At 44.2% G+C, this 27,928-nt stretch overlaps 1 protein-coding gene across 7 annotated transcripts in view; it reads left to right on the top strand.

Annotated features, from left to right (window-relative positions):
- CACNA2D3 (calcium voltage-gated channel auxiliary subunit alpha2delta 3) overlaps positions 1-27,928 on the top strand; it is a 1,033,852-nt gene that overhangs the window by 297,580 nt on the left and 708,344 nt on the right. The window contains exon 1 of one of the 7 annotated variants that reach the window (XM_053220356.1): positions 2,190-4,273. The exons of the other annotated variants lie outside the window; for them this stretch is intronic. The gene's annotated coding sequence lies outside the window, so the exon portion shown is untranslated. Of the gene's footprint in view, positions 1-2,189; positions 4,274-27,928 lie in introns of those variants that run through there. 7 annotated transcript variants of the gene reach the window in all.

Below are 27,928 nucleotides of genomic sequence, written 5' to 3'. Positions count from 1 at the left end.
GCAGCACAACTATGACCACTTAACTGGTCACAGAAATGAGGACTGTAACTGTCATGAGTATTTCCTCCTTAGTTTGTTATGAATGTGTGTATGTGTGTAGCAAATATCTTTGTTTTCTTCCCTGTGTTACCCTTCTAATATAAGATGTGTTGACTTTATATCATAGTATTTAAGTACTAGTAACTTTACATTGTGGAATTTAAATTACTGGATATTAAAGAGAAGAGTAAGCATCATCCAGGGATTTCACACCCTCTTCTGGGGAAAGGGTTAGTGCATTTTGGTTGTACACAGAGTAGTTCTATCATATTAGGTGGAATATGACCTTGTCATTGCCTTTATTCAGAGGTTAGGTACGGTTTAAGGAAATGCATGTGGATGCCAAGTTGGCAAGGGGTGGACTTGTGATGGTTAATTTTCTGTATCAACTTGGAGAGGTTTTTTTTGGATGAGAGTAACATTTAAATCGGTGACCTTTGAGTAAGCAGATTGTTTTCCATGATGTGGTGGGCCTCATCTAATCAGTTGATGGCCTAAATAGAACAAAAAGACTGGCCTCCTTTATCAAGAGGGAATTTTCCAGCAGACTACCTTTACACTTCATCTGTACCATTGGCTCTCCTGGGTCTCCACCTGCTGGCCTTGGGACTGGAACTGCACCACTGGCTTTCCTAGGTCTATAGGCTGCCAGTCCACACTGCAGATTTGGACTTGCTGTTCTTGATACTTGCGTGAGCCAGTTTCTTATAATAGATCTTCTACTTTCTATATATATGCATCCTTTTGGTTCTGTGCCTCTGGAGAACCCTGATGAATATACAAGCATTCAACATTGTATACCAAAACTGTGGATTTTTTTGGGTGGGTGAGTAGGACCATTCTTTTTCTTGTCTCTTAATAATATAAAGGTGGTCTACAGCGACTCCAAATAGCTACAGATGACTCTTTAATTGCCTTTTTGGTGTTTGGAAAGATCATATTATGATGCTTTTCATATCACAGCATCAGTGCCCTGTGTTACCAGTTAGTGGTGAACTGGTCAGGACTTCTCTGAAATGCATTGGGCATGTACATCTTGTGAAGGTCCTCAGAGAACCCTGCTTTTCTACAAATCATTACGTGCTCTTGGAATGCAATATTTGTGAAGTCTGAAGTTTGATAGAAAGCAGCCATGATCAGCAAGAGTCTTACTAGCCCAGTGAATATTACTTACCACTTTTCTTATTTGATTTTCATGACTGGTTATTTTGTTCTGATATACGTACTAGGATCAGGCAGAGTCCTGTTTTGTGGTCAGTGGTGAACATGTGGTTACATGGAACTATACATCCATTTTATTTACAAAGGTTATCAAGGTGCTGCTTCTAGGAAGCTTACTGTCTTGTGGGGGAAGGCCATAAGAAACCAATGAGCAAGAAAGTGTCCTCAGATGCAAGTAAGAACTAGGCAGAGCAACAGGCCATCTGCTAGTGTGCTGCTAGGTAGTGGTTCCATCTCTGTGTCCAGGGAAGGGATCATTTATTTTGCAATGAAGATAACGTTCAATCTGAGACCTGATGACAAGGAGGAATGGAGATAGGAACAGAGAGCATTCTAGGTAGAAGCAGAAGCAGGTGCACATGCTCCAGGGCAGCACAGCTTGCAGATTGTGAGGTACGGACAGTCTCAGCCGAAGAATGTAGAGGGGAGAATGGTGAGGGGGATGGGTAGACGCAGTCAGGGCCAGATCAAGTGGAGAGGTTGGGAAATGGATACCTAGTGGGAAATCAGTCCAGGTTTGGCTCCTGCATGGCATAGATCCTGCTACAGGGTTTTGAAAAGGGGGGCAAGGATAGGCTTGGGGCACAGGAGGGAAGAGGATTCCTCAAAAGATGAGAGTGATAGACTCAAGTCACTGCAAGAGGTGGGGAAATAGAGTCAGCCTCTGAAGCATAATTGCTGAGCATCTGCAACTCTGCTGTGAGAATCAGTGTCTTTTTGTTTTGAAGTTAAGAGATGACAAGTATATCTGCATAACCAACTTAATTTGAAACCATAGATTATTTAGGATGGAATAAGGTGACAAATGTGGGATTCTTCATGGAAGCATCGTTACTGCCATCTGCCACTGTTTATTTAGAATCTGTAGACCGTGGCATTGTAGTGAGTGCAAATGGGTGGAAATTTCAACCGTCAACCTATTTTGGTCAAAAAAGGGCTCTTGCAGCCTTCCCCTCCACACTGATCCCACACCATCTAGTTTTTAGGGCAATTTCAGAAATGGAGTAGCTTTATTGCCTCCCTAAACAATGTTTGCCTTGTGTCTGCTCTGGCTCTTCAAATCTGTATTCTTTCTCTTGAATCTAAACACATATTGTTCCTTTGGAGCTTAAATGTGGCACTGATAAGGAGCAGAAGTACTATTAGGCGACCTGGCTCCAAGGGGCTAGTTAGATAAATATCAAAATGATATTGTCATAAAATGATTCCGTTGATAAGACGGAACAATAGTGTGAAATTTGAGGACGTGCTGGGTTATAGCGAGGCCCTGGTGTTTTACTGTTCAAGCTCTCCTGTTGAACTCTGCTTGGTTCCAGTGTTTATGTACTGTCTATTAGCAGCTTTTGAAAGATTTTATTCCTGTAGTAATGTCTCTAGAAATACTCCTTAATTGGGACCTCAAGATACATGTATGTAAAGTGCCTGGATCCCAGTGGGTCCAATTTCTCTTTTTGCAGGGCTGCCTTGTTAGTACGCTAATATCGTTCAAAAAAATAAAAATTCCCTTTATACAATTTTGCTCAAGGACAAGCAGATCCTTACAGGAAAAACCTCTGCTTTCTCCAAGGATGGTCTGATAATGCAATTGTTAGGAAAATAGCGCTAGATTTAGGTTGAGCTCCGTGTACTGGATTGCACACCAAACTTTATTTGAGAATACCTCAATTATACTATGGGTATATATAGATTTACTAGTAGATAACATCAGCCCTACCTATTAAGGGAAATGTCTGTCTCAGGGTCAAGCATGAACAGGGAGCTGTCTCATTTCTGTGGTCAAGGGCAGTGGGCCGGTGTCTTGGCTCTCTCCTGTCTTCTGGGATTTATTTTTACTTTTTCTTTGTTTTAGAAGTCTTTGAGGGGATGGATTCTGTAAAAACTTACCTGGCCAGGGATTTTGTAATTAGGACTTGGCTTCAGGTCTTTAAAAGCAGACTTTTTTGTCTCCAGGAGTTCCTGCACATTCCACACCAAGGCTTCCATGGTCTTGCTCTTCATTCTGGTATCTTCGTGCAGGCTGCCCACCCAGGGACGCCGAACTGAATTTCTCTGCTCTCTATTCTGTTGTCTATTCTATTCTGCGTTTGCCATCTGTGCCCTGCTGTCTGGCTGTAGTCGCCCAGCTCGTTTGTGCCAGGGATCTGAGTGACACTTCCCGTGTTCCTACTATTCCAGAGCCTGCTGTTGACCGAGGGTTCCGTGAGAGGGTGGAGAGGTCTTGGGGTGGCCAGAAGAGTGTGGCCAGTAGGAGGAATAGGCCCCAAGGAAGCACAGTGGATCTCAGCTTCCACACAGCATGGTTCTCACCTGAAATCATTCCCTGGCCTCAGCAACTGTCCGTCCGTACTCTCTGAGACTTTGCTGGCCAGCCTAGAGTCACCTAACTTTTGCCTTTTGAATGATCCTGTGGTTTTGGCTGGTCTTTAAAGATTAGGATTTGATTCATTTTCTCACTGAATCATCCTGTGGCCTTCTTTTTTACTGGTGGCTCTGAAATTAGACCTTTAATATAATAGCAAAGATTCAAAACTGCCCTGGGTTTGACCCAACTGCTTCAGGCAATGTTGCCTAGAGCATCTTCTTGTTGGTGTGACATATTTCAAAATACTATAGCAAGCGTGTGTTTTGAAGGTGTTTCTTTGTTCAGCATAAGGAGCTTTGCGGCATTAATTCCTTTGCGAATAAGAGGTTGTGGTCGGGTCTCTTTATTCCTGTTACACATGTTTGATAGGGAGGAAGGTATTTGCATATTCGTGTATGTGTGCTTGCAATTTGGAGGAGTCCACGGTAGCAAGATCGGGATGACTTCAGTTTCTAATCCAGGACTCTCCATAAAATCACGCAGGGATCTTGTTTAAGATGCAGTTCCTTGTGTTTCCTCACAGTGAGTCACGGGGCTGGGGCTGGGCTCCGACATACGGATTTTTTCCATTTTCCTAGGCGATGTTGATGCAGTTGGAGACCACTTGAGAAGCACTTCTCTGAGGAGCGATGCTCTCCCATCAAATGACAGGTTTGGGTTTGTCACGGATGTGTCCGATCTCTCGAGGGTCATTTTCCATTTCCAGATAGGAGCTGGGTTAAGTGGTGGTTCTTTATCTCCCAATCGGCTTCCATCCCACACTTTCATTTCCCCTTTGTCGGGTGGCTTAGGAGCCAGTTAAAACCTTTAAGTAGCTTAGAATAATCCACTCTTGTTTTGGGGAACAACACAATGTATTCACTCTGAAGGAGTGTGACGAGGTATCCACCAAATGCAACCTTCTGGTAGCTTCCAGGTGGTTACGTATGTATGCCTGAGTGTTAATGGGAGAAGGCAAGGATTTGGGCAAATTCCTGAACTTCGCTGAGCTTCAGTTCCCCTGCATGAAAATGGAGGTAATAATAGTACCTAATGCACGGGGTTGTTGTAAAGATTACATGTTCAATGTTGAGAATACAGCCTGGCATGTAATAAGTGCTGCATCAGTGTCAGTTGCTATTACTATTATTGTTGTTACTGTTGTTACTAACTTATTTGAATTGATGTGAAACTCTTCCCTATCAGAAATTCATAGGAAGCAACAAGAAAGATATGGGAGAACCCTATACCCAGTGGCTTGCATGCTCTAAGGGAGTCTGTGTGGATTTCTAGGATGAGCACAGTCCTTATCTGCAGTGTGGAAGCTTTATCAACCTATCTGCTGTGCAGAGCATTAATAGGACATTTTCCCATCCTCCAGCCCCAGCTTCAGGGTGCTGCCAATTGCAGATAAAAGCACTGGCGTAATCTCAGTTGAGTATTGTCTGCCTCCTTAATCTCGCCATCAGTGAAATTAATATTTGGTTGCTGAGGGAAAGACAAACATCTGTAACTTTTCCCTGGTGGAGTGGCTGCCTGGTTTCTATTGCACACATTTTTCTCTCAGGTTAAAACCTGCCTTAACCTGATTTCCCCCTTTTAAGATGGAATCATGTTTGACTTAATGGTAATATTTGCAGTGCTAAGCAGAGTTAAGAGTCATTCTGGCGTTAAAACCGTCTAAGCCTCTGAATAAATATATTGTTATCTTGAAACTTTCCAAACTGAACTCAGAATCCACTCAGGCGTCTTATAGGGCTTTGATAAATAGGAGGGCGGTTAATGATCCTGTAAATTCCTAATAATGTTGTGGCCACTCTCGCAGCCACATGCAGGGTGATGAAATGCAGGGTGATGCTGTGCACTGGGAAATGTCCACGTGAGTATTAATCCGCTTGCTATTTGAAATAGTATCCCAATTACAGATTTATTTTGTGAGAATTTGGTGTTTTAGCATCATCTCTCCTCCTGACTGGTCTTCCTACTCCTTTTCCTTTTCTCAGTTCATCTTGCACAACGATTCTGGGTTCCCTTTTGTACAATAATATTTCCATCAGCTGGCTCCCTGCTACCTCTAAGGAAGTATAATGCTTGGAGCTTTGTATGGCAGGTCCTTCCCTGTGTGCGTCCCACCCTATGTTGGTTGTCTCTGCCACAATACTGTTGTGCTGTAGATGACACTAGCTGACGCCCCGTTCTCCTCTCTGGCCTCTGCTGATATTATTTTTATTTATTCTGCCTGAAAAACCTCTCCCCTATCTCCACTGCTAGGTACTTTGGTACTTGGGGAATCCCTCAAGTCACATCCGATGTCTTTAAGCCTTTTCTAAACACTGTACCCTCAGAATTAATCATTTCCTCCCCCTTTACAGGAGTAGACATAGATGTATGGAAGCACAGAGGGGTTAAGGGTCAGAGCTGGACAAGCAATGAAATAATGAGAAAATGAAAACGCAAAAGCCGTAGCTGGAAAGGGAATGTCAGTGTCAAATTTAGGGGCAAGAAGTAAGGTTTTGCGTGGATGAATCACTGGCCTGCACCCTGAAAGAAGGTTGTGTATGCTGAGAACCTGAAAGGGAAGCCTCTAAACCTGAGACAGCAACACCTTTTCTGTTAGATCTGTAATCTTGTTAGTAGAGATGTGCAGTCTGTGCTGGGTACCAGGTCTTGCTAGGACCAGAGAAGGAAGTCCTCAAGATTGAACAGCTACCCTCTCTCCAGCTGTGCGGGTCAAGAGACCACCTGGTGAGGAGTGTAGCAGCTTCAGGCCTCTTCCTGTTCCATGTAGGGGCTGCCCTGGGTACAGCAGAACCTGATTGTAAATCAAAAAGGCTTTTGAGTGAGAGAAAAAGAAAGGAGGTTTATTAGGCTTATGTGCTAATATGGGTTTCCCCAAGTTCATGCTGCTTCCCAGATTTTCCCACATGATCTAGGAAATGGTGAATGGCACCTGCAGGCCAATTTCACATTAATGATAATGTGTGACTCTGTTACTGATGCCATCACCATTGAAATGCAGAATTTTCTTCTTGTGCCCGGGACCTCTCTAAGAGCAGCATCTATGAGATACAGTTTTCTTCCCAGTATACTTTCTCACCCAGAAACTCTGTAAAAACAACAACAACAACAAAAAACTTCTCTGATTAACAGGACACAATAAAATTATTGAAGGTAGTTTTCCACATTATTTGTTCTACATTTTTTTTTCTTTTCTTTTTTTTTTTTGGTCAATGCCAGCATTTTATACATCTGCATTTGGCCCTTCCTTCCCCCACTTGGACCGACTTTCAGGCTACAGTAAGCAGGGTCTAGTTAGGAGCACTGAAGCAGAAATGCAGATTCAATGAGTAATTATTAAGAACTTTCCAGAATATTAGCTGTTTCAGTTGCTGCAGTGACTAGTGATGGAATAGTCCATTAGACATTTCTGTTCCCAGCAACTCCTGAGAATTGATTCCAATCTGAGGCAGGCAACCGCTTTGATCAATACCATAATTACTCTTATTGATGGATTGTTTTACAATGGTAGCCATCAAGGCAGTCCGTCAGCTCAGGAGGCACCAGAACTGTCCCCTGCAAGCCGTAATGTACCGCAAATATTTGATTCAAATCAACTTACTATTGAGGCCAGGATGACAAGCGTGAAATTAATTGTTCCACTTCATGTAAGACCTGCATTCTTCTTTTGAGAGAGTAATTGGTTGCCGCATGTAGCACGAGAGCTGGGGAGCCTCGCCTCTCTGCAATGTTTATGGACTTGGTGTTTTCCCCCACCAGCTATTTTTCCCCTGACTCTTTTAGGTGTCAGCGGTATCGTGCAGCTGCTGTTCCCGCCGTGGTTGTTTTGTAGTGGCTCTTGTCATGTCAGAGAGAATGTTGCCTTCTAGAAAGGTTGATTGCAGCTAGAGTAAATTTCTTCTCTGAAAAGCTTGTTTATAAAAAGAGGGGGTTTTGTTGGCCAACACAAAAGCAAGAAGACCTCAAAGCATTTCTGGAAGGTATAGAACTAACTAGGCAAATGGCAGTGAGTCTAATGTTCTTCCATGGTTGCAGTAGGCAAATTCAAGATGTGTGATCATTTTGGTGAGAATCTTCTGAATACAGTTGGCATCAGAGGCCCACAGCTGGAGAAATGATGAGGCCACTGGAGATGACAAGTCAAGGACAACTGAGGAAGTTGGAAAGTGGGGATAGTCCCCACGGTGGCTTGTCATTCAGTCCTCATCAGCCGACCAACTTGTGTTGGATAATCCAAGACCCCAGTACAATTTAAGGAAAGTATTATAAAATATTTTTATAAGAAAATCAAGTATGCAAGTTCATAGTGGTGCCAGGAAGGGTGAAAGGGCTATAGAAACAGAGGGGCATCAAAGCACAGTAACCTTCATGGCTTAAGGGCTTTCTGGAACCCTGGTTAGCTGGATATCCTACTGAAGATGAGGATGGCTTAGATTCTAGGGATAAGTCAGAAGTTAGTTCTGCTGGGTTGGCAATGCCTTTTAATTTAATCATTGTTTATTGTAGCATTTCCAAATTGGCTACTATGGGAATTTATGGAAGAAAAAGGGATTCTGTGACAACTTATCCTATAGCCAAACAGTAATTCCTGAGTGCTGGCCATGTGTAAGTACTGTTTAGGCCCTGGGGCTACCCTAGTACATGAGGCCCTGGACCCCTGAAGCTTACATTCTTGTGGGATAGACAATAACTGTACACTCAAATATGGCAAGTCATGTCAGATAGTGTCTGGGATGGCAGATGATGGAAGGTGGCCACTCTGCCTGATGTTGGAGAACGAAGGCCAAGAAAGAGTAAGTAATGTAGGTTTGATTCCACTGTAGCTTATGAGCTTGAAACCACCTTTACCATTAAACTTGATTTGTCTTTGAGACATTCTAGTGTCAGAGCTTTCCTTTTACACCTTGGAAGGAAGAGATTTTATGCTATCAGTGGTCAGGGGAAAGAGCCGATATAAAATACCCAATTGAGAATGTTGGGGATGGCTCTAGAGGTAAGTAGTTCTATTTCTGCTCAGTCATGTAAGTGTTTGAAAGTATTGATTGAACGCTTTCACAACACCTGAAGGGATCAGGACTGATTAATAATAAATAGCCTAGGAAAGCAGAACTCAGAGAATTATAAAACTCTAGATGATGCTGGCTAGGAAGGAGGATTCCACATTATTCAGTTGCATATGGTGAGATGCAACACGTAACCTCACTAACTCACACCTCTGCTGGAGTGGACTGATGTGGCTGAAGTACCAACCTGGTCATCACACTTTCCCATTGCCCAGTTTGGGGTGTCTTTGAGGATCATCTCCTCCTTCGTTTTGTTGCTGGAACCCTATAAGCTTCAGCCACAAGGTGGAACGAATGCCCAGTGTTGGCCCGCCAAGGTCCTAGGACACATGAGTTGCTCCAGAAAAGGGCTTGTGACTTACACTAGGCCAATGAGAGCTTTCTTTGGACTTCTGTCCAGGAACTAGTGAGAAAGACATTCTTTCTACCAGGGTGGCTAAACTGAGGGAATGAGTCTGGCATGGTGATGTGAACCTGACAGGACACTTAGGAAGTAGTTATCTGGAAGCAAGTCAGTTGGGCCGAGAGCCGTAATGCCGGGAGAAACAAACATAGCCGATGTAGATATAATCCACACTTGTGAGTTCTTGATTCTTCAGGTTGCCTATCTTAAACCAACATGCATATTTAATGGGGAAGAAAAAGTCCTCCAAAAACTAACAAAAAATTGAAATATGCCTCCACTTAGTTAAGCTGCACTGGTGAGATTTCATTTCTGTTATATGGAGAGCCAGGCAGTAGGATTGAAAGACCTTCTCCAGGAGGGAATGGCCAAGCTGACACCTGGCGGCTGTTTTTCAGGACTCACAAGGCCATGTGGTCACCTCTGGAAGCATTTACTATGATGCCAAGAGTCCTCCTAAGTAACTTTTATGAGGACAGCATCATAAATATATATCATCAGGGCTTTCTGTGAAGGAAACATACACAATTAAAAGTCAGTTTGGTTAAAACAGAAGCCTGCCAATACATTTATGTAGCTGCACAATAGGGACTTCTGAGAAGAGACAGAATTTTCGGTTGCTTACGCAAAGTGCTGGGTTCTAGCTGCTCAGCTTTTGCGGTGCTAAGGGATTTTCAGTTGCGTTTACGGACCAGCTGTTCTGTGGAGATTCAGTAATATATGGGTAGAAGGAAGATGTTTCCTCCTCCTCCTTGAGAATCCAGGGTCTTTAATCCTAACATCTTCCAACAAGTGAACCCAGTAATGTTTGATGCTTGTAAACGATGTCAGCTGTTTACTTAGTTATGTGAGCCATTCCTTCTATGGACCTGGCCACAGGACAAATTCGTCTGCTTTCTAATGGAATTGTATTTATTGTATACATGCTGAGCTGTCACTCCCTGGAGCCATACATAGTACTTTTTCTCTGGGGAGCAGACTCCTAGAATTGAGTGCCTCAAATTCCCACCTTGGCTTACAAAGCCACCAAGATGTGTCTCCTTCCCCACTGGGTCCCCCACCTTTTCTCCCCAGTGTTTAACAAGGCTTCGACCATACTGGCTTTCTTTATCCTCTTTAACCATGCCAACCTCTTTCTGCTCAGGACTTTTCCTCTTGTGTTCCCTCTGACTTGAATACTCCTCCCTCCCTTTTCTTTATGTACCTGGCTTGTCACTCAGGTCTCAGCTCATATGTCATCTTTGTAGAGGAGCTTGCACTTGATTGGGTGATCTAAGACCTTTGCCCAGTTACTAACTCTGTCATGCATAACCCTGCCTCCTTTTCTCCTTAATAGCTTTCTCTGAGATCTGAACTCATTTCCTCTTTGTTTTGTCTTCCCGCTAGAATATAAGCACCATGGCAGTGAGGGGATAGTCTAACCTATTCCCTGCCGTATTTTTGGCACCTGTGTCCTGGCACACAGTAATGGTCACTTATATTTCCAGAAAGAATAAATGGCTGAGTAGTTTACTCATTCCTCTGAGCAGTGAGCTCATTCAAGTAAGTTAAGCAATTTGTTTTACCATCTCTCTCCAGCTTCTCTGATACAGAGAGGGAGGTAGAATGGGATACTCAAGTTTGCAACTCCACATTAAGCTGGATGCTGTAATTAAATGATCTCATTGAATCCTTACAAAGATCTTCAGAACCAGAAGTACTACTCAAGCCCATTTTCTCTCCATGTCTGCAGTCTGGTTTCAGTTTTTGGCACCTGGATTTTTTTTCTGACACTTGCTACTGTGTGGATTAACTGAATTTGTGATCATATGTGTCCCTCTTCTTTCTGCTGGACCCTTAAGTGTGGTCCTAGGATTGCTGTGTCCACTGTTGGACCCTCTGATCCTTATGGTGGACTTGGCACAAAGTGGGTGTTCTAGTCCTTGGTGCTAATAATGAGGGTGGAGGGCAGTTCCTGGTTGAAATTCTTACTCTGCCTGGTCTGGACACGGGATTTTGTGACCACAGAACTCCTTCTGAACATTTTGTGATTTCTCATGGCTAGAAGAAAAAAATTCCTCATTCACCCATTCTTCTGCAGAGGGTGAAAGGAGTATAAAATCCGTCTCCCCAGCACAGACAGTTCAAGTTCAGAAACGTGCACGGTCTTGTGTGTTTAGTGATACCGGATCGTAGGTTTACAGAGGGGAATGTTTGAAGTGTCCCGTACTCCCCCTAGGAATTCCGTGACTCCCTCCATGGTGCTTTGATATGACCCACCAATAAGCCACTTAAAGTAGGTGGCTCTTTGCAGCTCTCATGGTTTTTCTTCTGAGGGGAAGGAGGGTGGTGACATCAGTCTAGAAAGAGAGGGGGTTGGAGTGGAGGAGCAGCAGTTTCGATTTTTTTGCTGCTACTCTCTCTAAGGAGTTCTTCTGTATTTCACTTTAGCGTGTTCCCAGAACCCATGACAGCCTGTATAATTGCTGGACCGACATAAATCTGTAGCAACGATGGGTAGATTTTGCTGACGTGTTTGTTTCGGCCCACAAGACTTGGTAGACCATGTCTGCATAGTGTATCGCAATATCAGGCCGTGTGGGACCCACCTATGAAATCTCTTTGTTGTGCCTCCAAGGTCGTGACATGAGATGGGAGTGGGGGGGACAATAAAAACAGCACCATTTTGGCAAGGAGAGTTCCCCAAATATCTGTGATTTAAACATGCTTCTTAAACCCTTGGCTGACCAGAAGTCTTTTCTCCTAGTTTGAAAGTTAAATAATTAAATGTGCTTCGAATTTCAAGGAAGATACTGAAAAATGAAAGACCTTATCCAGTTGCTTAAAGGCTTTTGGAATTCTTTTTTTTCCTAAAGGCATCCATTTGGTCTACAGATACAGGCTGAACAGCCACTGTGTGCCTAGTGCTGTGATCAGTGCTGGGGACACAAGTGGAATGATAAGGCAAGTGGGTTTCTTGCCAGGCAGAGCCTGCGATCTAGCCAAGAAGCCATTATTTAAGTAATTACAGTTCCCTCCTCCAGCAACCACATGGAGAGCTCCCTCCTGGTGCTGCCAGAGGAGATGAGTTTTTGTGTGTGTGCACGCACGCGTGTGTGTGTTTCATTTTTGTTTTTATTTTTGGTGTACATTTTAAACGTGTGTTTTAAAATTTTAATGATAACTTAAGAAAATGATTCCGGAATCCACTTGCTTTATAATTAGAACATTACAAAGAAAACTTAAGCTCCTTTAGACTCCCCACCCCCCCTCCAGGTGAGCACTATGATAGACTTGGCCTTGTAGAGAATTTTTGTTACATTTCCACACGTGTGTGTGTTCACTCACCTTGAAAGCTACTGCCATTGTTCCAACACAAATGCAGCACTTGCTGTGCACTTATATGTGCAGTTTGCTTCTTTTATTCTGTTGTATGATTTTTACATTAATTTATGTTGATTCCTGGAAATACAGTCTGTTAATTTTAATGACGGTTAATTTGAATTTAAGAGTTCTGTTTGTGAGAAGCTTGTACGTTGGTGACTGTTTACTGACCCACAATACTGAAAGTAAAGAACTAGTTGGCATGTATTGAGTGCTTCATGTTTCCTAGACTAAGTCTCTCACGTGGGTTATCTCATTTAATCATGAGAGCACCTCAGTGGGCAAAGTGTTGTTTCTCTTGTCAGTTTACAGGAGAGGGAATTTGAGGCAAGGAGAGATGAGGTAATTTGCACACAGCTAAAAAGGGATGCCAAGATTTGCAGTCAGGTACTGCAACAGCAGAGCCTGGGGTTTCTCAGTTCTCTTGAGCACCCGTGGTCTCCGGGAAGTTAGATACTAAATGCCACCAAGGAAGCAGTGTGTGGCGGGATGGTACGCTATTCACCAGGGACTCACTGAGGGGCCTACTGGCTGGTTTGTGCCTTTGTCAACGTGCAGACAAATTGATTCAGCAAATACCTGTTGCGCACCTTTGGCATGCCAGGTGCTTTATGAGTACCCTGCAGAGAGCACAGAGAAAATGCACAGCCCTGCCTCACAAGGCTCACAGAGATCTAGGATAATGTTGAGGCCACCTACGGAAAGCTAGGCATGACGTCTGTCCATTGTAGAGTGGGGATCTCGGCCCCTTTGGGGTTTTATGGTCTGGATGCTGGGTTTTGTTTTGTTTCACTTTCTTGCATGTTAAAATGGCATTTGTTAAACTGCATCATGAATGTGGGTCGGTTGACATATTTGGAAGGAGACTAGCCTTTCTGTAGTGACATGGTTGCCTTCTATGCTATGCAGCAGCACATCCTGGATGCTGGTGTTTTATTCCCACTTGCTGCCCAGCCACAATATGACAGATTTGCTATTCATCCAGCTCAATCATAGTTAGCATAATGGGCTCTGGTGCCCACCCAGATGTGGTGGGTGGTGTCCTCGGCTGATTACAAAGATTGTAGCCCAGGCATTTCAGGAAACGGCTCTTACTTCCTGTCCTCATATCACTTCTGAGGGTTGATTTTGCTGCTCTAGTGTTGAAAAATGAAGTAAGGGAAAGGTTCTCTTATATTTAATGTGTCTTGTATAATGATGAAAGATAATCACAGGGCCTAGGATTTTTTTCTTTGAAAATCAGAACAACGAAGGACAGAAGGAAGTGTAAGCCACTTGGCTTTGAACTCTGAGATGCGTTAATTGTCCCGAAGGCTCAGATGAAGGGGGCGTGTTCATCTTTTTCTCTTCATTTGGACCTACAATCATCTTTCAGTTTAGGAGTGGAAAAAGTTTAAAGTCTTCACTCTTTTCCTTTTCTTGATTTTTTTTTTCTACCAACAATGAAGTGGAAAGGCAGCCCATAGGTGGTGGTGACCAGACTTTTTATCTAGCACTTTAGTTTATAATGGGCTCGATGTACTAGTGAATTTATACCAGCTGCTGTCAGAGGTACATGACTCTTATTTGGTTACACTTTCTTATTTATTTGGGTACACTTGGCTACATTAAATTATAGTCTTCTACTTTTTAGTCCATTGAACCAAAAACTGTCAAGCTGTCAAACTGCTTCAAGACCACATTTTTTTGAGAGATACAGCCTCCTCCTGAGTAACACCTTTCTCAGTTTGGTAGACATGTGAAGGGGAAAATGGGAAAAAATATATATATTTAAGATAAGAAAGCATAATTTTTATTTTGGGTTACAACCCACTTGTACTTTGAGGAGGTTTAAATTTCAGACTGACCTAAAACCTTTTGAGGTTCAAATTTAGTTTGCTCTTAGCAAAAAAAATGCAGCTTCCCAAGTTCAAAGAGGGGAGGAATTTTAAAGACTTATAAGATATTCAAAAGCCTTCTTGGATACCAAATAGCTTTCAGAGAAAACATTTGATGAGTGAAGGACACAGCAATTAGAAAAGTATGGGCCAATTTTTCTTTACATATAATCATATTTAAAAGCAGTGGAAAAACTTCTTAGCTCTTAGAGGACAGGGACTTAACTCAGTGACTCTTGGAAAATTCTGGTTGTTGCCAAACCCAGAAAATGGTTCAGTTTGGTTTGAGCCTTTTGGAAGTGAGAAGTCCTTTAGCCGTCTCTATGATGTATGAGATTAACACAAGAGATGTTGGAATATGAGGTCGAGGTAATGCTGCTTACCCTGGAATTGGATCTCCTGCTAGCTGCTGTCCGTAACAAATGTGCCCATGTCTCTCTGGCTGTCATTCTAGATAAATGAAAGGGAAAATAAGGTTGAGAGAGACGCAGTGAGGGATCAAGGAGTCCTCCAGACTTTCCTAAGAGTGCGTTTCCTGAATTCACTTATTTTGGATTTGGGAGTTTCACGTTGCCTGATGCTCCTCTGCCTTCTGGCTAAAGGTGGTGGATTATGGCTGCGGAGAACAGAGGGCTCTGTTGTTGCACGGCCGGCCCAAAGTGCGCTGTCTCTTCAGGAACATAAGCGTGGGTGTGCCCGGTGAAACAGCTTATTCTTGCACATCGCAGGGCATTATGGTCAGTTTGTTGGCCGCCTAGGTGTCCGTTCTCACACAAAGGCTTTTCGTGGGGTAATGGTACTTGCTGAATGAGTGAGTGCATGATGGAGGGTGGCAGCAGCTGCGTGGTCCAGGCTGATGGAACAGAATTCAAGGCTGCAGGGAGTGATGATGGCAGAACCAGACCATGTCCTTTAGGTTCCAATTTGGCAAGGCACAATGGATAATAGGGCAAGATGATGACATGGGATGACACCCAGCCTGACCAGACCTCCTGCTCACCTTCAGTTAACCATGAGTCTGTGACTGGCTTACTCCAATGTCATTTCAGTGGCCCTTGGAACGAAGTGACCCCATCAGCAGAAACTTGGGCACATGAAGATGGTTTACGAGAGCAGGCAGGGCAGGTCCTTGTAAAAAGAGCATGGAGACAGTCCAGAGGCTTCTTTTTAAGCAACACTGCTTGATCCTTTACACACTTCATCTTAACTTTGCTCTGAGCTTGGACCACAGATGGTTTACATTTCAGTAGTTTGTATTTATCTTTTTTTTTTTTAAGTTTATTTTGAGAGGGGGAGAGAGAGAGAGAGAGCACTAGTGAGCAGGGAAAGGGCAGCGAGAGAGGGAGAAGAGAATCCTAAATCCCAAGCAGGCTCTGCACTGTCAGCACAGAGCCAGATGTAGGGCTTGAACTCATGAGCTATGAGATCGTGACCTGAGCCACCAGGCCAAACCAAGAGTTGGATGCTTAACTGACTGAGCCACCCGGTCACCCGTAGTTTGTATTTATCTTAATGTGAAATTGGGGAAGCATAACTAGCACAACCATGATGTCGTTGTCATTTTGGCTTAAGGATGAGGCTAAAGTGAGCAGTAAGAAGAAAATGTGAGTTTATTAAAAAACAAATATTGCAGGTGGTGTTCAGACATTACAGTTGTGACCATACAACTCTAATAGTTTGGAAACAGTATCTTTGCATACTGGCTCATACTCAATGGTGTGTGTTTACCTTCCATGGCTAGGGTCTTGTGATGTGATGTTTTCAGCGAGGAGTATATATATTCAGCCTCCTTGAATAACCCTCCATGAATACTCTTTAATGACAGTGGCTTGTTGGAGTTGCAAAGGAGGCTCAGACAAACTGGAACCCCCTGTTCTGGGTTGCTCAGTCCAGAAGTAGATGGTTTTAGGGACTTTGTGAGTGTCCATTGGAGGTGCGTGGTGGCCCCTCTCCTCCAGTCACTGGGACGAGTGCTTGTCAAGTTTCAGGTAGCACTCCATACTTTACTTTTTAAAAAAAGAATTAAGGGTATCCCTTCTGAACCAGAAAGGAGTTAGCCACTGTTCCTCAGTTGTCAAAAGTTGGATGTGCGTTTGAGATCAGTTGATGCTTTTTATACTCAGGGCACATGTTGGAGGTGAAGAACACCTCATCCCAGACTGCCTTAAGCTTTTCGTAGGCCTTCAAAAGTATATCCTAAATGACATTTGGAAGACGGGTACCTATAATATTTTGGTAGCAATGGGGCAGGGTATTCTCAGTGATTATTCCAGAGTCCACTGCTCTTGAATTATTTTTTCTATTCTAAACATATGTGGTTTTCAGGGGGCTGCAAATTCCTTCATATACCAATTTTGGGGCTAAAGCTAATGGCACAAAAAGGTTTCAGCTTGGGAGCAAGGGAACTTTTTTTTAAAATGAGGTTTAAAATATGAATCTCTTTGGCTGCTCTAAGTTAGGAATGATAAAATGAAAGAAAGAAAAGGAAAGAAGTTAATGATCTGAAACCCGGGGTTGGTATGTGTTTATATTCAGAATTGGAACAGTGAGCTGACTTTGGCAATTGGGGAATATTAATATTCTGTGTTGTGGCATGGGAATTTGGAAAAGAGGTTTAAAGAAAAAGCTCATATGACAGATTTTTAATAGGAAGGAAGTTGCTGCTCATGTATAAGAAATACTGCTTGTCTGTTGCAGATGGGACAGTCTTCATGGAGCGGCCATACAGGGCGTTGTTCCATCTCTGCTGATACGGTGGCCAGCGGCTGCCATTACTGACCTGTGACCACTTGCTTGCCACTAAGCGGAGATGTGTGCCTGATTTCACTTTGCCCTCACAGTGGCCCTGTGAATTAGGGACAATTATTGTCAGCCTTTTGGAGATGAGAAAACCGAGGTTTGGAGAAGGGAAAAAGAACTTTTCCAAGGTCTCTGAGCTTGGCAAAACTGGGACTTGAAGCTGGGCTAGTCTTTGTATTCTAACAATTATGAGATAGGTAAAGGAAGTAGAGTATTTGGGAACTGTAACCTTGGAGGCAGTGGCTCTGGAAACATTTATTTTTTCTTTCATGAATTTGATTGATGAAGGAAATTTAAAACTATGTCAGATACTTTGGAAAGTGCCTGGCACATGAGGAAAGACGTCAGTATATGGTATCTGTTGGGTTGCCATTGTTTAGTAATAATAATATTAGCATCGGTCAAATATTGGCTCAGAGAACAGACAAATAAAAGCTTTTCTTGGCTTGGCATACCAGAAGTGGAAGCAGCTAGTCTGAGTTTGAGGTTGGGCAAGGTCATATGTGGATACCGTTTAATTCAGACCTTGTGATCTTAAGCTTGAAAGTGTTCTTGAAATTGCCTTATTCTCTCTGCATTTAGCATTCCCCTCAAGTGTACTGCAGATTTAATTGTTAGAGCAGCCTTTAGCAAACGTTCCTATGTGCTGAATTTGCAAATGTGAGTGAAAAAAAGAATTCCTTCCTTCCTTCCTTCCTTCCTTCCTTCCTTCCTTCCTTCCTTCCGTCCGTCCGTCCGTCCATCTTGTTTACCCTCCTCTTCGGAGATTTTTTAGAATTGGTTGTTGTTGTTACCATACAAATCTTGCTTTATTTAAATATAAAATATAGAAATACTGTATGTTGAGTGTCATAGGAATTAATTGACCTGGTCAAGCCATTACCTCAATGCTTCTCTTGAGTTTACCACATGAGTTGCTCAACAAGATGTTGACAATCTTCATTTCTCAAATGTGGCTTTGCCAGCCATCCACAGGAGGCCCATTTCAGCTGCCAACTGTATTGGCTTTCTCTTCTTGCACAATTTAGCAGAAACCTAGCGGCCTAAGAGAGCTGCCATTTCTTATCTCATAGTCCTGCGGGTCAGCCGTCCAGGTGAGCTCTGGGGAGGTCTATGTTCAGTGTATCATAGGCTGAAATCAAGGTGCCACCTAGGTTGGGTTATGATCTGGAGACTCTGAGGAAGAATGCGCTTCCAAGCTCATTTAGATTGTTGACTGGACACAGTTCCTTGCAGTAGTAACAGTGAGGTCTCTATTTCTTGGCTGGCTCTCAGTTGAGGACATTTCTCAGCTCCCTACGGCCACCCCCAGTACTTCTCCTGTGGTCCCTGCGTCTTCAGAGACAGCAGTAATGCATAGAAGCCTTCCCAAGCTTCAAGTCTCTCTGGCTTTCCCCTTTGTTGACAGTCAGAGGAAGCTCTCTGCTTTTAAGAGATTATTTAGTTTAATGCATGGTTTTCATATAAAATCAGGAACAGTGTTGCTACCAAGAGACACTGGAGAAAAGCAAAAGAGCTGTATCTCATTTGCATTTTTAGAAGTAATTATTTTTAAGCCACAGCTGGTGGTAATAGAACTACAATAAACGGGAACTGAGAGATGGGAGTTCAAGTCTTGGTTCTGGGACCATGAGTCTAGAGAGCTTGGGGCACAGTTTCTGGGACTTTATCTCATCATATGTAAAATGAGATAGCTGGGCTCTTAGGGTCAGTTTTTTTCTTCTTCCTTTTTTCTCTTCACTCTCATTCTGCCTTCCCCTGGCAGAACCTCATTAATCAACCATCTTAGTCTTCCCTGCTGAGCTTGGACGCTGTCCTAGAATCCTTTTGACATGGCCCTCTGGGGAGTCACCAGCAAGCTACTGGAGTTGGCACTGGAGATGAAACCTGTGTGTCATCCTAGCACTTGGAGGTCCCATTTCATCTGAAATTCGATGATTCTCTGAAGTGAGAAATTATCAATTTCCTTGGCCAAATTGCAGACAGCCAGAGAAGAGCCAGTTGGCCTTGGCTTTGCTTGTCATACAGACATCTGGGGAGTGGGTTCAGTTTTCTAGCCACACATTGAGGTGTGCATAAAAAGTCACTTTCTTTCCTTCTAATTGAACTTCATTTCTAATTTGAGCCCCTCTTCTGCCAAGTCGTAGAAATGAAATTGCAGTTAATTCACTATAGTCCCTTTGGCTCTCCTTGGGGTTGTTCTAAGTCCTGTGGACTCACATAGAGCCCAGGCATAGAGGTAGAGGGGCTGCTGGTGCTTTGCTGTCACCTGCCTGTAGAGACATTCTTGCTCCCAGTTGTCTTTGATTTTATTCAGGAGAGTCTAATTAACCCCCCAAACCCAGTAATACATAAGTTGTTTTCTTATTCAGGAAGAATCCTCCATGTTTTGGACAATTATCCAAGGCATTGTTCATCTACCTAGTGATCAAGGACTAAGCTATTTCTGTCTTGTTTCAGCATGAAGCCTCTAGTCCCTCAGGCAGATAGGACAGAGCTGGAAGGTCATTGGGTAGCTCTTAACTATGTTGGTTTGGATATGACCCATGCCTTCCCATATCCATTGGCTGTGGCTGGACACATGGCCCCGCCCATCCCTGGATGGGGCTGGAAAATGTGTGTGTGGGGGACGGGGTGTGACACATGGATCTCAAGCAATCGTTGCGGCCATGTACCACAGTTGTTGACTCATTTTGAGTTGCTTTACATTTTCTGGTCCTGCCTGCAAGTCTTGAGCAGGTGGCCAGCTCCCTGTGCTCAAGCCGCTTTCCCCCAGTGAGGGAAGCTGTCTATTCTTCTATGCCTCCAGGCTTGGGGAAGTGCTGGGGTTGTTTGTGCTCTTCAGCCCACCTGTACCACACATGTATGTCTTTTGCCCACTTTCTTGACAGTGGGGTTACTTAGTACTTTATGTCAAACTGATTTTGAGGCCCATAACATTGTCTGGGAGTTTGGATATGCTAGAAAAGCCAGTCAGATGCTGGTGATTTTGACACCACTACATTTTGATAGAGACCCACCTCGGGAACAGCCTTCATACTACAGATCAGTGGTTATTCCAGCCTTTGTTATGGGGGCTTCCTGACTGGTTTACCTGTACTACCTGGCAATAAAACCACTGTAGAGGTGGTGTTAACGATGCCACTGAGATTATGAAGATTTCTGCTACTTCTTGAATTATGTATGATGACATCAAGGCCCCTAGGAACTACTGAGCTGGAATAGTAAACATCTTGTTCTATTATAAAAAGTGATAGTTGTGAAATCACTGTGGGACCAGAAGACGCAGGTGTTTCCAGGTTCCCTAAAACTTTCTTGGGCTTCTTCCTGTCCTCTGACTCGGCCAACGTGGGGTGGTGGGGACTCAGGGCTCCTTCCCACAGACCCTTCCCAGGGACACCCCTTGGTTTCCTCTGAGAACTCACTAGCATTTCCAGCCTGCATAGACTGGCTCTCGCGATGGGCACCTCAGAGCACAGGTGAGCAGGGGGAGTGGGCAGAAGTGGCTCCTGCTGCCTCTGACCCCATTCTTCCCAGGCTTAGTTTACCCTGAGGTCTTTGTTGGAGAAAGTTCAAGCCCAAGCCTTAAACTCCGTTGTTCTGGGTCCTGCTATGGCCTGCGAGGAGAACCAGTCTCTCCTGCTGGTTAATCCATTAAAAGATTACTCTGCTTCTTCATATTCTTACTCTGTCTCGCTCGCTGTAAACATGTCACTTGAGAAGGGAGGGCAGATTTTTGTGGTTCCACATGCCCAACACAAGGATATCTTTTGGTGAGGAAACTTGCTGTGGAATTTTTGAAGGTCTCAGGTTTGTTCTTTCCTCTTGTCCAGCTGTGCTTATTGGCTGGAGGAGGGTTTGGGTTTGTCTCATTACTCTTGGCTGCTGGGTCCTTGTTCCTTTCTTAACTGTTCATAAGTTCAAAGAGATTTTTCTCTCCATTTCTCTGTTTTCCCCTCTCTGTATCTGTTTATCTCCATTTCCTTCTCTTTCTGTCTCTATCTGTATTTCTCCCACACACTTCCCCCTCTCCAACCCCCACACCCATCACAGATCCCATTCTAGCTTCCCTGATTTATTTCCCACAGCTTTCTTTAACCTGCCAGTCATCTGGATAAATTAAATCACTGTCTGTCCCTTCATTCCTCTTCGTGTTATCCAGTCTATGGGAAATGACCTTCTCATGGCATTTAAGTATAAATTTGCCCCCATTAAAAATATTTATATTTGAAAAAATATTTTTGTGTTTTATTTTATATTTTGAGAAACAGACAGAACATGAACAGGGGAGGGTCAAAGAGATGGAGACAGATTCTGAAGCAGGCTCCAGGCTCTGAGCTGTCTACATAGAGCCCAGCGTGGGGCTTGAACTCATGAACAGCGAGATCATGACCTGAGCTGAAGTTGGATACTTAACTGACTGAGCCACCCAGGCACCCATTATTTATTTTTGAGAGAGAGAGAGAGAGAGAGAGAGAGAGGGAGGGAGAGGCAGAGAGGACGCACATGAGTGGGAGAGGGGCAGAGAGAGAGATGTGAGAGAATCCTAAGCAGAGCCTGATGTGGGGCTTAATCTCATGAACTGTAAGATCATGACCTGAGCTGAAATCAAGAGTTGGATGCTCAACCGACTGAGCCACCCAGCTGCCCCAATCTTGCCCATTAAAAATAAAAAAAAATCTTATATGAAGCAGTATGTATAAAGTGTAGAAAATCTGGGAAATGTACAAATATATATTTCTATATTTATAGAATTATTTCTATCTATGCAGAGATATTTAGGAAATATAGAGAATTGTAAGGTAGAAAGCAAAACCCCATAACTTTATCATTTAGTTATAAGCATTTTGATTTCTTCTTTTCTTTTCTTTTTTTTTTTCTTTTCCTTTCTTTTCTTTTTTTTTTGAAAGTCTGATAAATTTGTCTGAGGGATACCCTTGATTTTGAAGTCCACCTCAAGTGCAGGACTCTTCAGATTCCTTTGTGTACAGTCACTCCCAGCTAAGAGGGATGGCATCTTCCTCAGCATCCCTAAAATGATGGCGTTCCTGCTCATCACTGTGTGCTCTGGGTCGTTGTGTGTAATAGATGACCCTAAAATACAATAGCTTAAAACAACAGCAACAGCAAAATTTGTTATTCTGCGGTATTCTCTGTAGGTCAGGAATCAGAGCAGAGCCTGAGTCCTCTGCATCTGTTACAAGCTACAATCAAAGCATCAGTCAGCTGTTGTCTGCTCTGAAGGCTCGCCTGGGGGCGGGTCTGCTTCCAGGCTCACCTTCATGCATGGTTGTCGGACAGAAGGCCTCAGTTCCTTGCTGGCTGTTGGCTGGAAGCTTCCCTCAGGTGTTTGACCTGTGAGCCTCTCTGTAGAGCAGCTCGTAACATGGTGGCAGGCTTGTATCAGATGGAACGTGTGAGAGAGCAAGAAGAGGCAAGAAGAGAGGAGCCAGAGTCCTTTTATGGTCTAATTCTGGAAGTGGCGTCACATTACTTTTGTCATACCTTGTTCAGTAGAAAGAAGTCACCAAGTCCAACCACATTCTTTGGAGGGGGGTTCTGCAAAGGCACCAACACCAGAAAGCAGGATGGGACCATGGGGGCCACCCTGGGAGCTGCCTGCTGCAGACAGGGTTAGTTATGAGCAGCTGTCTCTCCCACACTGGACTTTCTGGCATCTTGGGCAGAGCCCTGCCTGATCTCGTTCGTATCTCTACCCATCACAGTTGAGTCAGATAATGCATCTTGCCCCTGAGGTAGGCTCTCAGAATCCTGCCCCTTTGGGCTCTCAGAGCATGTGCTTTCCTCTTAGTGGCCTCTGCCCCATCTACCGCTGTGCCTTGCTGGGAAATGCTTCTAAGGTTTGCAGGTCTCAGCTCATGTACCCCTCTCCCAGGTGGGTGGTTCTAACTTCTGTCATGCCATCAACCACTTGGACAGTCTGACACTTACTCTTTCTTGGAAAAATACATTTTCAAGTTCATGAAGTAAACTGAACAGGATATACGAAAGCCCAATTATAATGAAATACAGTTACCAACATAGAATCCCCTGGATATATGGTATAGTGATTTATGGGCTTATTTATGAACATCTCAAATAGCAAGATCCAGTAGTGGGTTTAATTTCAAAATAGTGATGACAGTAAGTGCAGTTTTGAGATACCAGCGGCAACTAAGATTTGGTAGGAAACGGTCTGATTTCTGTTGGTGAGAAAGTCTCAGGTTCTTCTCATATGACTTACTTGTTTACATTCAAAATTCAAGGGGATGGTAAATTTCAGTGAGACATTAGTTAAAATCATGATACTATTGTTTTTTGGACATCCTGAACCCCTGATTAAGAACCCCCACCTGGAGGAATGGGTTTGCTGCCTCCATGGACGTCCCACTCTTCCCCATGGCTCCACCCCTGTCGCCCCCCAGATTAAGGGGAACTCATTTGACCTGTTGCCACAGAGTGGCATGGCCAGCCAGGTTTCCACTGGGAACATGAGGCTGGCGTGAAGAGAAGGGGAAGGGCAGTTTGATCAGAAAATGCAAGCTCTGCTGAAGGGAAAGCGGAGACTGGGTGAGCTGGAGCAGAGCTGCCTGCCGGGCTCCTGTGTGACACAGTGTGGGGGTGGGGGAATGGGATGGGGAAGGTATGGCCCTATGTATTTCTGTGAGATTGAGGTAAAGATTCAAATTGTGTTTTCTGGCTGCCCGACCATTGCACCTGCAAGCTTGTCTCCAGGCTAGAGCTAGACCATGAGGTGGCATTCTTGGATTGGGTTGCTCATGCACGACCCTGTCCTGCGATTATTTATGGAGACCAGGGTTGCTGCACCACATCCCGAGGGCCAAAGCTGGCCTGCCGCCTGTTCCTGTACAGCTCCAGTTTTCAAAGGTGGGGCATAATTCTTTCCCAGATACCGTATTGCCTGGGCGCTGCTCCCTGGCTTGCAGGTGGCGCTTGCAGAGAGAGACCTAGTGGGGAACTCCCTGTGCCCCCCTGGCCTTCTGATCGTGCCCCTGCACTAAGCCATCCTAGGGACTGGGCCACCGCTGTTTAAAAAAAGTTCTGCACTTTTGTTACCTCTTTAAAACATGCTAGTATCGACAGCCCAGCGACAAAGCTGACAGAATCAAATTAGCATTCTTTAATGTACACGGATTCTGTGAAGATATCTAATTCACTGCTATAAATGGACTTGTTTCCTCATTCCCCAAAGCTTCGCCCCTCCCCTGTGAGGCTCCAGCGATGAAGAGATTGGCTGTGTCACTTTGATGACTCATTTAATTTCTAGTTACACGAGTGGAATGCACAAGTCCAAGGCAAGGGTGAGGTGCGGATTCTGACTAAGGAATTGAAACATCGCAAGTGATTTCAGTGGCACCTCTCCGCCCTGGCTGCAGGCAGGTAGTCGTGACTTCCGCTGTGTGCGCACGAGGGTGAACCGAACAGGATGACCCTGCTATTATGCATACCCAAGTAGAGCTAAGTTATTTCCCCTGGGACAGAGGATTTATGAAATATTGGAATCCTGACAAGCTCTGTTGCTCTCTGGCTCTCTGGTAATGTGCCCTGCCCAGAGACGACCTTGACTATGTTGAGACTGCACTTGGCTTGCACCTTGCAGGTGCAGCTTTTACAGAGAGGCCTTGTCTGCTTATTGCAGGAGGAGGTTTGATTTTCTAGAACTTTTCTGCTCCATCCTGCTATCTGCACTATGTCATGTGAGCACCACTACACCCGGAGGTGTGAGCAGAACTCTGGGCTACTCCTAACGATTGAAACTCTTTTTTGAGCCATAGAGTCTTGGGCATGGAGCTCTCTCTGCCTTCTGACTGAGGACTGGGGACCCCGGCATGGGAGCTTGTGTTTTGTGTAACACAAGTACTCAAGGTGGTAGGAGGTGTGATCAGGGTATGACCCAAGTGTTCTGTTTTGGTGAAGCCTGAAGTGGAGTCTCCCTAAGTTACATTGTATGCCCTGAGTTTTCAGTAGTAGAGGCAATCCGAGGTTGGCTCCACTTACAGAGCGTTTTGACGGTGGTTTGTTTAATACGACAAGTAGGCCTAAAGGGAAACCAGCAAGGATGATTTGTTTGTTCATTTAACACGTATTTCTTGCACACCAGTGCCTCTTGGAACTCAGGCGTGGTGCTGGTGTGCAGTGGGGAGAAACACACAAATAATTCTTGTTTGCGAAAGTTCTAATCTAGTGGAGGGGACAAAAGTAAATGGGTAAATATGAAGTGTGAGGTCCTTTGAAGTCCATGAACAGCCGTACTGAGAGAAAGAAGAGGGGGTAATCAGGGCAGGCCTCTGAGAGGAGGTGACATGGAGGGCGAGAGGTGACTGACATGTGGACCAGGCCTGCCTCAGTGCTTCTCACTGACAGTTTCCCCCTGAGCTCAGCGAGAATGGCCTCCCAGCCTGCTTTCCCTCGTGTGCCCCTCAGTCTCTTGCCTGTTTTGTTTGCCTTTGCACTGCTGAGCCCTCTGCATGATCCTCTGATGCCTTCTCTTTCTTGCCCTAGTGTGGCTCATCCTTTGGGCCAAAGCATAGGCAACGCTTCCTCTGGACAGTCCTTTGTGATTCTCGAGTGTGGAAGGGATACCACTCCTGGAAATGGCATGCGTATTTCAAGCTTCTCTTTTCATGGTGTTGAGCATGCTGCTGTCTTGCTTTCCTCCGTTGTGAGGCTATAACGTCCCAGAGGGCACGGACCATGACCGTCTCCTTCATCCCTCCCTCTCTGGCCTCCACGCTCGTCAGCAGCACACTCAGGCACGTGTGAGTGGGTGCTGGCTGAGGCTGGGCCGGTCTTGGAGCTGAGGGTAGGAAGGCAGCACACGGGGCATAGTGGGAGGTCTGAAAGCACATGCAGATAGTTCACCAGTCTCAATCAGGTATGGGAAGAACAGTGTAGACTCAAACAGAGTTAAGAGCCGTGCCCCCTCTCCCTGGCTTTGAGCTAGCGGGAATGTTTCGTGATTTCTGAAACAGGAAGACATCACTATTTTTGCGTAGATTCTTAATATATTTTGTGACCCCTAATCTCTTCCATGGTTCATCCAAGTAGCCAAAAAGCCTGTGGCTACTTAACTGTGTTTGAAAGACCAGGTGGCTGAAGTGTGGGGAGTTCTGGTAAACCTACTCCTGTTCCTCCCTGAGTCATGATGGACCATGAGGCGAGGGAATGGCTAGGCTCTGAGAAGAGGAGGTGGACCCCAGACCCCAGAGCTCACTCAAACATCGCAGCTCTATAATGAGGTAATTCTTCACTCCTTAAACTACTGAGCACACATGGTCACGTGCAGCCTCACACTCCTCCGAGAACCCATGGAATGTCCAGATGGTGTGGTTATATTTTATTGGTGTCTTCCGTTCTCTGCAGATTCTGCTGGGAAGAGATGAGTTTGTTGTATAGAATTAAGCCTCAAATAAGGAGCTTAAACACTGTGTTAGTGCAACATGTTAGGAGGTGAGGCCTGTCTGGATCAATAGAATTTCCTGGCAGTTAGGAATAGATATTTGCCTCTGGAGGCTGTGCATTCCCAGTGGGTCTTATGTGGCCATATGATGGGGGGTTTCTACCGTGTTGTCCAGACCCAGCACTGCTCACTGAATTGCACAGGGTGGAGGCCTGCTTCCATGTGTTAAGGAAAACCATTCATTGCTCTCTCTGTCTCTCTCTCAACATTTATGATATTAAACAGAAAGCGTTTATTCCTTAGGTGGTCTCAGCAAATCGAAGTTTGACTAATAGTGGTGACAACAAATGTATTCATTGACATAGAAAACTCTTGATATGTCACATGATATGTAGAAATACTTCATAAAGTGGCATAGATGGTATAGTTCCAGTCAGTTAAAATATATGTTCAACATAGAGGAAAAAAATGGAAGACACACAACCAAAATATTAGTTTTTATTTTTTTGGTGGTGGAAGGGGGTAGGGTTGGTGGCATTATCACAGGATTTCCTATTTTGGTTATCTGTAATTTTTTTTCAATGAACGTTTATTAAAGTTTTTAATTAACAAAGATATGGAGAATTAAACTTTGAAACCGAGCAAACATAAGCCCTTTATGCCTCCTTGTGAGACTGGGTTGACATGCTAATAGCCCTTCTGGATAGTAGCCATTAGTTAAGTAACAGATCATTAGGTATGAAGAATAGATATGTCGCTGTAGAGACAGAGGGGTGCTGTGTGTATGGTTCTGGGGCATGCACACCCTTGTGGAAAGTGGTCATATGTGCTTGTGGAGCTGAAGAATGGGAGTGTGGGAGACCTCATGTCAATTTCATGTGCCTTTCTAGACCTCTAAAGGGATCTAGGAAAAGAAGTGACCGTGCCAAAGGATATACTCTCCTCTCAGTTCTGAAGTCACCAACCTGTGTGCTGGTGTCTGAGGATGCAGCGATCATTTATACCTTCATGAGCAACAGTGTAATGAGGGAGAATACACTAGACAGGTAAATATGTAAACATAGCACAAACTGTGATAGGTATTATGAAACAAAACAGGTTGCAAAATGAGAGATTAAGAGCCATCCCTTTCCCTGGGAATCAGCCCACTAAGATGAGCACAGACTTTCAGTTTTGGCTTCTTTGCAACTGAATGCAGTCATTATTAACTGAATCACAAACCATATCATGGTAGTTAGCATTGTTTGTGCTTGTAGATTAAAGTCTGTTATCAAATAGGGAGCCATGTATGCGAGAAATAGGTCTTTATTTCTGAAGGCAAGTTTACTTTGCGATGAAGCAGCTGTGTGCTGAAGGATGTGACTTTACGTGACACTAATGTAA

The sequence above is a fragment of the Acinonyx jubatus genome, chromosome A2, assembly GCF_027475565.1.
Source record: "Acinonyx jubatus isolate Ajub_Pintada_27869175 chromosome A2, VMU_Ajub_asm_v1.0, whole genome shotgun sequence".
NCBI classification, from domain to species: domain Eukaryota; kingdom Metazoa; phylum Chordata; class Mammalia; order Carnivora; family Felidae; genus Acinonyx; species Acinonyx jubatus.
This window is presented reverse-complemented; position numbering and strand designations above follow the sequence as displayed.